Source organism: Mastomys coucha, unplaced genomic scaffold, assembly GCF_008632895.1.
Source record: "Mastomys coucha isolate ucsf_1 unplaced genomic scaffold, UCSF_Mcou_1 pScaffold16, whole genome shotgun sequence".
In the NCBI taxonomy this organism is placed as follows: domain Eukaryota; kingdom Metazoa; phylum Chordata; class Mammalia; order Rodentia; family Muridae; genus Mastomys; species Mastomys coucha.
In genome coordinates, this window is record NW_022196898.1 from 61,252,651 (window position 1) to 61,263,329 (window position 10,679).

The 10,679-nt window shown below is 35.6% G+C and overlaps 1 pseudogene; it reads right to left on the reverse strand.

Annotated features, from left to right (window-relative positions):
- Positions 1–2,820: 2,820 nt before the first annotated feature.
- The window catches only part of LOC116094272, an 8,679-nt pseudogene continuing 820 nt past the window's right edge, over positions 2,821–10,679 (reverse strand).

Consider the following 10,679-nt stretch of genomic DNA (forward strand, 5'->3'; position numbering starts at 1 on the left):
GGATCAGGAGAATATCATCCTGAGTAAGTTAACCCAATCACAAAAGAACATGCATGGTATGCACTCTCTGATAAATGGATATTAGCCTAGAAGTTTGGAATACAGGAAGAACAACCCACAAACCACAAGAAACTCAAGAAGAAGGAAGACCAAAATGTGGTCATTTAATTCTTTCTTAAAAGGGGGAACAAAATACCCACAGAAGGAGTTGCAGAGACTAACTATGGAGCAGAGACTGAAGGACAAGCCAACCTAATATAGCTATTTCCTTAGAGGCTCTGACAGTACCTGACTAATACAGATGTAGAGGCTCACAGCCATCCATTGAACTGAGTACAGGGTCCCCAATGATGGAATTAGAGAAAGGACCAAAGGAACTGAAGGGTTTGCAGCCCCTTAGGACGAGCAACAACATGAACTAACTAGTACCCTCAGAGCTCCCAGGGACTCAACCACCAACCAAGGACTATACATGGTGGGACTGATTGTTCTGGCAGCATGTGTATAGTAGAGGATTGCAAAGTCGATCATCAATGGGAAGAGAGGCCTTTGGCCCTGTGAATATTCTGTGCCCCAGTGTAGGGGAATGTCAAGGCCAATAAGTGGGAGAGGGTAAGGCAGCAAGCATGGGGAGGGAGGACGTAACAAGGGTTTGTTCTTTTTGTTTTTGTTTGTTTGTTTGTTTTTTGGTAGGGGAAACTGGGAAAGGAGAAACCATATGACATGTAAATAACTAATAAAAATTTTTTAAAAAAGTAAATCCCTCTTTATACACTACCAAACACACATGTATGTGCATAACCATGCCCCATTGCTCTTTGTGCCAACACTGCCCTACAAACTTTTAAATTGATAACTTCCTGAATTTCCTCAGTTTGCTTTAATTATTGATTCAATTTACAATTTCAGGTTTGAACAGTTTTATTTATTTCCATACACTGTGTGTTTTTTCTTGGATTTTGTTAAGGGATTTATTCATTTCCTTTTTTAAAATCTCTATAATATTCATAAAAGTAATTATATGGGATTTTTATTTTTTTATTCTTTAAAAATTTGTTTTATTTATTTACATTCCAAATAGTTCCTATCCTCCCGGTCCTACTCAAGAGTTCTTCACCCCATCCACCCTTCCCTTGGCCTTTGAGAGGGTACTTCCCACCACCCCTTCAACCCTCACCTTCCCTGGGAAAGGGGTTGCCATCCCCCTTCATCTCCTTCAATTCTTCTCGTAACTCTTCCCTAGGGGTCCCTGACCTCAATGCAATGGTTAGCTGTATGTATCTGCATCTGTCTCAGTTAGCTTTCATAGGACAGTCATACTAGGCTCCTGTATGCAAGCACAACATGGCATCAGTAATAGTATCAGGATTTCAGTGCAGACCAATGGGATGGATCCCGTTAAGCTAGTCACTAGATGGCCTTTATACCACTCCTGGGCATGTAACCAAAAGATGCTCCACCATACCCCAAGGACAAGATTTTTTTCTTTTGCTTCAGTTATGTTGAAATATTCAGGGCCTGCTATGGTAGGATAGCTCAGATCAAGTGATGGCTGTATGTTGTCTGTTTTTCTGGCCTATTCAGGTGGTGTGTTCATATGAAAGGCCTACTGATGTTGGAGGCTGGATAATTGCGATGAGTTGGGGGACTAGAGATTGGAGGATAAGGTCTTTGAGATTATTTGGGATGGGGTAAGAAAGGAAAGGGAGACTACAAATCAGGGAAGTGATGTGTCAGTGTATAGACATGTGCTTAAACTCATTTGCAAAAGGAAGGCTTTCTGAATGTGACTGCATTTGCTTATACAATAAGAACAGGAATTCATGACACTAAAATGTTTCTGTACACCAAAGAATGCCATTAACCGAGTAAAGCGATAGGTTGGAAAGTAGAATATATATGTGCTGTATTCTTAGTATTGTGGAATTAGAAAAAAAGTATTTTTTTCTTGAAATAATTATTTAAAGACAAATTTTAAGAAAATGGCCACTAGAAGAAATTGAGCAATGATGAGATTTAAAGTAAGCAAAGCATGTTTAATTAGTGAGCAAATTTTTATTGAAAATAATTTTTCATACACTATATAGGAGAACATGGAGGAAAACACAAAATGGTGAAAAAATATTTCTATTGGATGCCATCCATCATTCTGAATATTTTCATGGAAAAAACTTAGATTTTATGTTAATGCATAGTAAATTTTGGATGAAGTTATCTAATGTTTACTTGTGCAATTTATCATTTCTACCTATTCAAGTTCAATGTTTAAGGCTATTAGTTAAAAAAAAACAAAAAAAAACTTTAAATGTTAAGGAACACATGAACTGGCAACACACTGTGGCAGGTACAAGTATATGCTTTCCAGGTCTCCATATCCTGACCCACAATTCCAGCGAAATCGCCCTGCTCTACCAGAGGCCATTCTGGTGTCCAGAACCACAGGTCAGGCCCTGAGGCAGACCACCAACATTTCCTTGGAGTCTGTCAAACTTTCCTCCTCTTTCACTCATTTCCATGTCCCCAACCACAACTCAGGCAGAAGCTCGCTGCTCTGCCACAGACCATGAGTTCTCCAGAATCCCAGAGGCCATGCCAGTTCCTAAAACCCCAGCATCCCAAAGGCAAGACCAGTGCCCTAAACACTGGAGGTCATGCAAACTGCCAATGCAGAGAGGTTATGCCACTGCACAGAATTGTTCAAACATCCTACATACATTCCAGTGCTCAGAAGACATAGCACACATGAACATATGATAATAAAGAAACAAAATAAAGTTTTAAAATTTAGTACGGAGCATATGAAAAAGAAACACATACAAATGATGCTTAATCTAAATCTCTTTAATATAGATTCTTACAGTTTTGAGTCAGCATGGATTGCTATAAATGGGTCTTCAGCAGAGTTACTAATGGAAAAGTGAGCTTTGCCATCACTGCCAACATTTACTCTAAGTCCAGTGCAATTGCCATCGACTTTGTCTCCAGAAATGACATCACAGTATGTGCCAGCAGGAAGACCAGTCTGTAAAGTTGTTGACAAAGCCCTGAAAAAAAAAGGTTAGTATTTAATATATATTCAACCCATTCAAATGCAGGAAGATTTTATACATATATATATATATATATTATATTATATTATAGTCCACCAGAATATAATAAATGCCCCAAACTTGTGCTATAGAACAGTAAGGACTCAGAGCTTAGTGAGAGAATCCAAACACAAAAATTATGCCAGTGGGAGCAAGCAAACTCTCTATACCAAAGGCATTGTTTTAAATGTATGTTAGTTTCATGGCCTCTAGTACTTTGACAGAGAAACACAGAGAACCCAGTGAAGCTCAACACTAAAGCCCTCCTGTGAGGACTGTCATTGTTTTCAGTCAGTCCTCTGCTGGATTTACACTCTGAAGATTCTTTTTAATTTTAGTAGCATTAATTCCTCAAAACGTCTTCAATTACATGATGCCACAAATAATTTTTTCCTGGAATTAAACATAATCTAGCATATCTACGGATACATATACGCTTGTAGTAGAAAAATGTCTGCGTGAAGCAATTCTAGTTATCCTTAATAACCAACCATGTGGTCTTCCAAAAATAGAAAAATGTTACATATTTCAATTATTTCTTTGGAGTCAATGAAATATGGTTTATGGAAAAGTAGTCTCAACCTGATTGAAAGCTGATTTTGATTGAGACACCTAGCTGGCTCCCAAAGAGATTCTCTAAGCTAGAATTCTTTTTTGTTTGTTTGTTTTGGTTTTTTTTTTGTTTTGTTTGTGACACAGAGTATCTCTACATAGCCATGACTATACTGAAACTCACTATGCAGATCAAGGTGACCTCACATGCCTAGCAATATGGGTGTTTCTGCCTTTTCAGTGCTCAGATGGAAGGCTTTGAGCACCACTCCTTATATCTGACGTAGATTTGAAGGAACCATAAAGGAAGACTCTGAAGTACCACAGGTGAATAGACAATAATGAAGGTTTTAAAGGCAGAGTAAGCAATCGCTTGTAGAAACTCAGAAACTAGAGACAAGTAAGACACATGCCTTAAAAGTATTTAAAACACGTAGATAAAGAACTGAGAATTCCATAAGATGGATAAATATATAAGTAATAATCAGAGATACTGGAGAAAGTATTCCAGTACTAATATGGCACATTGTTTTATGATGTTAAGATGCATCTTTACTATTTATATGCTTTGTGAAATATTTCAAATGAGTGCATAAATATGAACGTATGCTACATCATTGTAAGCTATAGTTAAAGATCACAAAAACAAAATTTTATTAACACAAGGGAAAAATAGGAAAGCGTATGTAATCTTTCTTATGTACATTGAACACTTATTTGTGTCTTAAATTCCTTGTCTAAAAGATTTACCACATATGAAAAATATAAATGAACAGGAAAAGAAAAGAGTCTTAGAGTGTAATATTATACAATCCTTCTTTAATCAGTCCACTTACCAGTCATCATTGTTAAAGACAATAAATCCCCTGTTTCCTCTGCCAAAAGCTACTTGGTTGCTGCCATTATCCCACCAGTTTGCGAAAGGCTGACCATTGACTACATTCCTGAAGGCAACCATGTTCCTAAAAACATAATATCGCATAAAATACTGGTAAACTTTAATTCAACAGGTTAAAAAAAAGGTAAAACAAGTTCCTTATTAGACAAGATCTGAAGGGGACATCCCACCTGATTTGACGCCACCTATGTTCACAGACCCAGTCATTGCCACAAGTCGTGTCTGCATTAATGGTCACCTCTTTTGTTACTCCATTGTTATTAGGTGGTCCAATCCAGTCATTCTGATCCTTAATTATTAAAAGAATCACATCATTTGAATGCCTGTAGCTCCCTGACCCTTGCCACTACAGAAAACCAAAACCAAGCCCACTGGGTTAATTCTGTCTCTGTAGTGTGTAATTGTTACCTAAGTCCTTTACTGTTTTCATAGGCCTTCACTGAGTTCTTAACTTCTGTGCAAATTGAGAATCTCTAAGACCCTATTAAAACAGACTCCAATTACTCCCTGAAATATTTCCATCACCATACACTACGTGAATGTGCTCAGTATATACATAAAAGAGACACATATTTCTTGGCTACAATAAAAATTAAAGTCATCTATGAAAAATTTTTAATATAACAATTTCAAAGTTAGATTTAGTTGATTTCTTACCAATAGTTTATAAAATGTACTAAAATGTTCAGACATTATTAAGTTTACCAAAGTATAAGTGAACATCTTATGATGGCAAAATATTTGAATGTACCTCTAAAAAAGATAATTTTACTCATGAAAACACTTCAAAAAGAAAATAAATTTCAAAAACAATAAAGGGACTATATTCAAAGGAATTAAAAAGTAACTGGCAAATTTATACAATAGTAAAAAAATTATATATATATATATATATTTGATGTGTCTCTATAAGAGTAGTATTTTCCACTGAGATATAATATATCACATAGCCCATAAGATATCTGGTAGTATCATTAACTAGCTAACTTTTGAAATTATCTAAATGTGTGCAACTAATAAACAAACACATTGGATTTTCTCATCAAATCACTGTTCTGTGATTCTCATAAGCTCCTATCTACTATAACTGCCTTAATCACCCTCAAATAAGATGCTTTCTACTTCAACAGGAAAAATAAAAGTATTTTCATATGATGGCGTTTATTGTAGCAAGGGCAGAAGGAATTTGATATTCCTTTTGGTGTTAACAGGCATAATTGAATGTTTACACTCTGTACTTTGTTAGTATTCCAGCTGTTTCATTTACACTATCAGGTACTTCTTTATTGCCCTCACTTGAGAAAACTGCCTTGAATGAACACTTAATAATTCCATATGCTATAACTGCACATGAACTTAAAACAGAACCACGTTCTTCTCTAGATTAAAATGTACTTCAGACAACTCCAAGACTTACTTTTCCATTCTGGAAATTTCTGTTCCAACGGTAACTTGACATTACTCTAGTGAATCCATAAGGATGAGCCAACATAAATCCAACAGCCATTTTATACATTCTGAAAGGTTCAGGGAGTATTAAAGCAGAGGTATATAATACTTTACTGTCATTAAATACAGGCCCTACAGCAGCAAAGAATGTTGTCCTACCTAGCATCCCAGAAGGTCAGAATGGATGCTCCTCCAGCACCATGTCCTCGCTGATTGTCATGGTTGTCCACAAACACAAGGGCTCTGTCAGAAGGCACCATACCCCATCCTTCTCCCCAGTTCCTGCATTTAAAAATAAAAGCACATTATTCGTTCACAATGCTTAGGGTAACATTCCATATGACATCCTCAATTATCTAAATAAATGACAATTGCATGAGAAGTCTTTCATGTATACATCTATAAATATATAAATATATATATTTTTCTATGGTAACATACATGGGACTTTTGTCCACATTTAGGTCTTACTATATAAACTTTTTCTTCTGAAATTTTTCTGTTTAGATCATTTTTTTACTGTATTGTAATATTAAGGACTTGAGAGTTAAGACATCCATATTACATAATATAGAATGAAATGAATTTGTAACTGTGCCTTTAAATTAGACACTTGAAATTTTCAATTAATTCTCTAATGTAGCATAAGGAAATTCCATACTGTGAGCACATTATAGGGACCATTTCTGAGTATAACTATTCTTTGGATAGTAATCTATCTTTAGTAGGCCATGAACAAACATTCTTAAAATCTAATGGACTTATCACAACCAGACAAAAATCACTAAGTGATACTTTGAATTACCACTGCAATCAGGAGATTGATGTGTGAAATAAAAAACATAATTAATTAAAGGTTCATGAACAATAAGCCTAACTAATAACCAACAACTTCCTAGTTAGTTGTGTAAGTTTGGATATTTGAAGATACATCTTACTGATGCCAAATGACAACAGATGTATGATAGAACAGGTGACGAATATATTTACTTTAAGTAGGACATCTTCTCCCCATTCCACTTGCGGATAACTGTGCCAAGTTTTGCACCAAACTTGAATTCTGTCACGCGGCCATTTCCAAAGTACTCACTGCCTTTAATTGCCTCACCACCAAGATCAATGACCTATGAGAGACATTGCGGCAAGTGTCATTTTAAGTATATCTTTAAATAATACTATGAAAGTTAGTATTATTTAGAATTATTTAAAATTGTTCTGTAATTTGAAATGTATTTCTGTATACCTACATTCTAATTTTATTCATAAACCCATATGTAACAATATGGAAGGAAAGCAAATTGTAATCCAAATTAAAAAAGGGTCATTTTTACCCTCTAGGATGACTGCCAGAAGGGAAAATTCACTAGTTCACAATAAGGTAACACTGGCTTTCTTGTCAACATTAGAAGCACTTATAACCTCATGAACTTTTCTAAAGAAGTTTGAGATAGAAAGGTGTCATCCTCAGGACACCTCAAGTGACATTACTGCTGAAGAAATGGCTTCATCCATTTTCTCAAACACCTGAAAATGCTAATAACCTGAGACAAAACTCAAAATCAGAAAAATTGGCTTGAGACAATAAGCATTATGATTTCTCTGTCTTGGAAAATGGTATCTTTGAATATAAGAGATGGATTAATGAAGTTAACACTGCCTTGAATCACTATTGCTGATGCCAAGAAAGGCTTGCTGACATGAGCCTGGCAAAGCTATTCTCTGAGAGAATCTGCCAGCACCTGACCAATACAGATGCAGATACTCACAGCCAACCATTGGACTGAGCCCAGGGACCCCAAAGGATGAGTTAAGGGAAGGACTGAAGGAGCTGAAATGGAATTTGCAACCCCATAGGAAGAACAACAATATCATCTAACCAGACCCCCCAGCCCTCCCAGGGACTAAACCATCAAAGAAAGAATATACAGGAATGGGTCTATGGCTCCAGCTGCATATGTAGCAGAGGACTGCATTGTCTGGAACCAGTGGGAGGGGAGATCTTTGGTTCTGTGGAGGCTTGATGTCCCAGTGTAGGAGGATGGTAGATGGGTGATGCTGGAGTGGGTGGGCAGGTTTGTGAGATGTGATGGGAGGAGATAAAAGGAGATGTGATGGGAGGTTTTGGAGGGGAGACCAGGAAGGGAGCAACATTTGAAATGTAAATGATTACACTTACACGCCTTTAATCCAGCACTTGGGAGGCAGAGGCAGGCAGATTTCTGAGTTGGAAGACAGCCTGGTCTACAGAGTGAGTTCCAGGACAACCAGGACTACATAGAGAAACCCTGTCTCGAAAAACCACAAAAAAAAAAAACAACAACAACAACAACAAAAAATTAAATGTGGTATTTCTGATTAACATCAGTTGTATTTTAAAGGACAAAATGATAAGTCTACATGTGACTGAGCTATTAACCTGTGTTATATTTATATGCTTATAGACATCTAATATCTGGTTTAAAAATGATGATGTTTAAAGAAAATACCATGAGGCTCAAAGTCCTATGTAAAGAATTATAGAAAACAGAGGAAAGCTGGGAACAGGGATTCTTTCTGAGGGAAGAGCACAGGAATTGGTTGTCTAGTACCAAATCAACCTTGAAAATGTACATATGTGGAACAATATCTGAACTGAATCACATATGAAGCACTATGAACTATATCAGTGTTATGTGTCTGAGTACATATATACATATATATGTTTGTACATACATACATACATATACACATGCACACAGATGCATATAATAACAGTAAGTAAAAAGCAAAAGCATGAACTTGAAGGAAAGTATGGGAGTTAAGTACATGGAAGTATTTGGAGGTAGGAAAGGGAGGGAAGAAGCACTGTAATTAAACAATAATATCAAATTTAAAAAAAAACTATATATTGTTCTACCTCTTGGAAAATGAAAGGTCTGCTTCCTTGGGAGAACCATTTTGTATTTAGATTATGTAGTTTGTCCAAAACTGCCTTTATGTCTCCGGGCCACATGTGCTTAGCAGCATCCAGTCTGAACCCTGCTACACCAATGTCAATGAGATGGTTCATATAGTCAGCCACCTTCTTACGAACATATTCTTTCTCAAGAGCAAGATCCAAAAGACCAGATAGACGGCAATTTCTGACCTGTTGGGGAAAATGATTGATTTATAATAAGCCATATCTGCCTGAGAATTCATTTCTCATTCAGTCATTCACACATTTATCAATAGCAAAATTGTATATGGGTTTTAATTGGGACATGGAATGTATTGATGTTCTAATGTGGACACAAACTCTAAATTTTTTGTTGTAAATATAAAGAATATCAGAGATTAAAATAGGTGAGTATTTTAGTTAGTCTATTCTCATTCCTGAGACTCCTTCTTCGTCCTCTTTCTGTGTCTCTGTCTGTCTGTCTGTCTCTCTCTCTCTCTGTCTCTCTCTATCTCTCTCTCTTCCTGTCTCTCTAATTCTCTCCACATCTCCTTCTCAATTTCTCTTTTATTCTTCCCTCATTTCTCTTTATTTTACATAGGTCAAAAAACCAAAGTCAAGAAGTTACTCATATTAAGTACACTGCTACAAAATTGAGACTAACTCAGTCTTTGAAGATTGTTTATATATATGATTTGTATTTCCAATATTTTTTATTTTATCATATTTATATAACTGATTAAAGTAGGCTTTTAATTTTTGCAGACAAATTTTCAAGAGAGCATTTCTCCCTTTATCATTGACTTTAGTATATCCTTACAAAATAACGTAAAAAAAAAGGAATTTTTTTTCCTTTCTATTTTTTAACAATCTGTATTAGTAACATTCTTTTTTCTTATGGTCAATAGCATTTCATAAATTTCTGTGCATATGTAAGAATATATACCATTCTTTATTTCCGTCACTATTTCTCTCATTACCTGATAAGCATCATTGTAGTTACTAATTTCTCCATTACATTTATTATCATTAAAATCCAAAGCAGAGTATGGAACTGCGGAGAATTCCCTGTTATTTGGATTGTAGTAACTTCCACAGGTACTGCTTGTTCCTGCAGGATTGCCTGAGCCACACATGTGATTAATGACAGCATCCACATAAATACGGACCTAGAAAAGAAAACCGCATTCTTAAGTTGGAATCAAAAAACTAGTTTCATTACAATCTCACAGCAAAGCTCCAAAACATTCTATCTGATCCTTTGTAGATTCATTTTACAAGATTGAGTCAAGTGAGAAAGAAAACTTCTGTGAAATAAGACAAACTATAGTAATACTAGTAATACTATGTGAAAAAGATATAGAGCTCTTAAGCAGAGAGAAACAGACACTACCAGAACTATAAACAAGAGTTCATTTTTTGAAGATTATAGAATATGGTGTAAATTTGAGAGACTGTTGTATTTGACATTTTACAGGGTTACAAGAAGAAAAAAATATATATATATAGTATATAATAATCTATATACTAGATGGCTAAAATCCAGAGGGAAGGTATATGTTTCTTCTATATAGAATAAAGCATATGTTTACCACCTAAAACAATGATAGAGAGAAAAGCCTATGAATTGTGATTAGAAAGAGAAATCACATAAACATGACTTAATCCTCATGTATGAACCAATGCCCATGGAAATACTGGAGGAGGTTTTAATACTTATTAATTTTGAAAGTCAACATTTTGCACTATGAGTACTATTCTTTCATATAGTCAA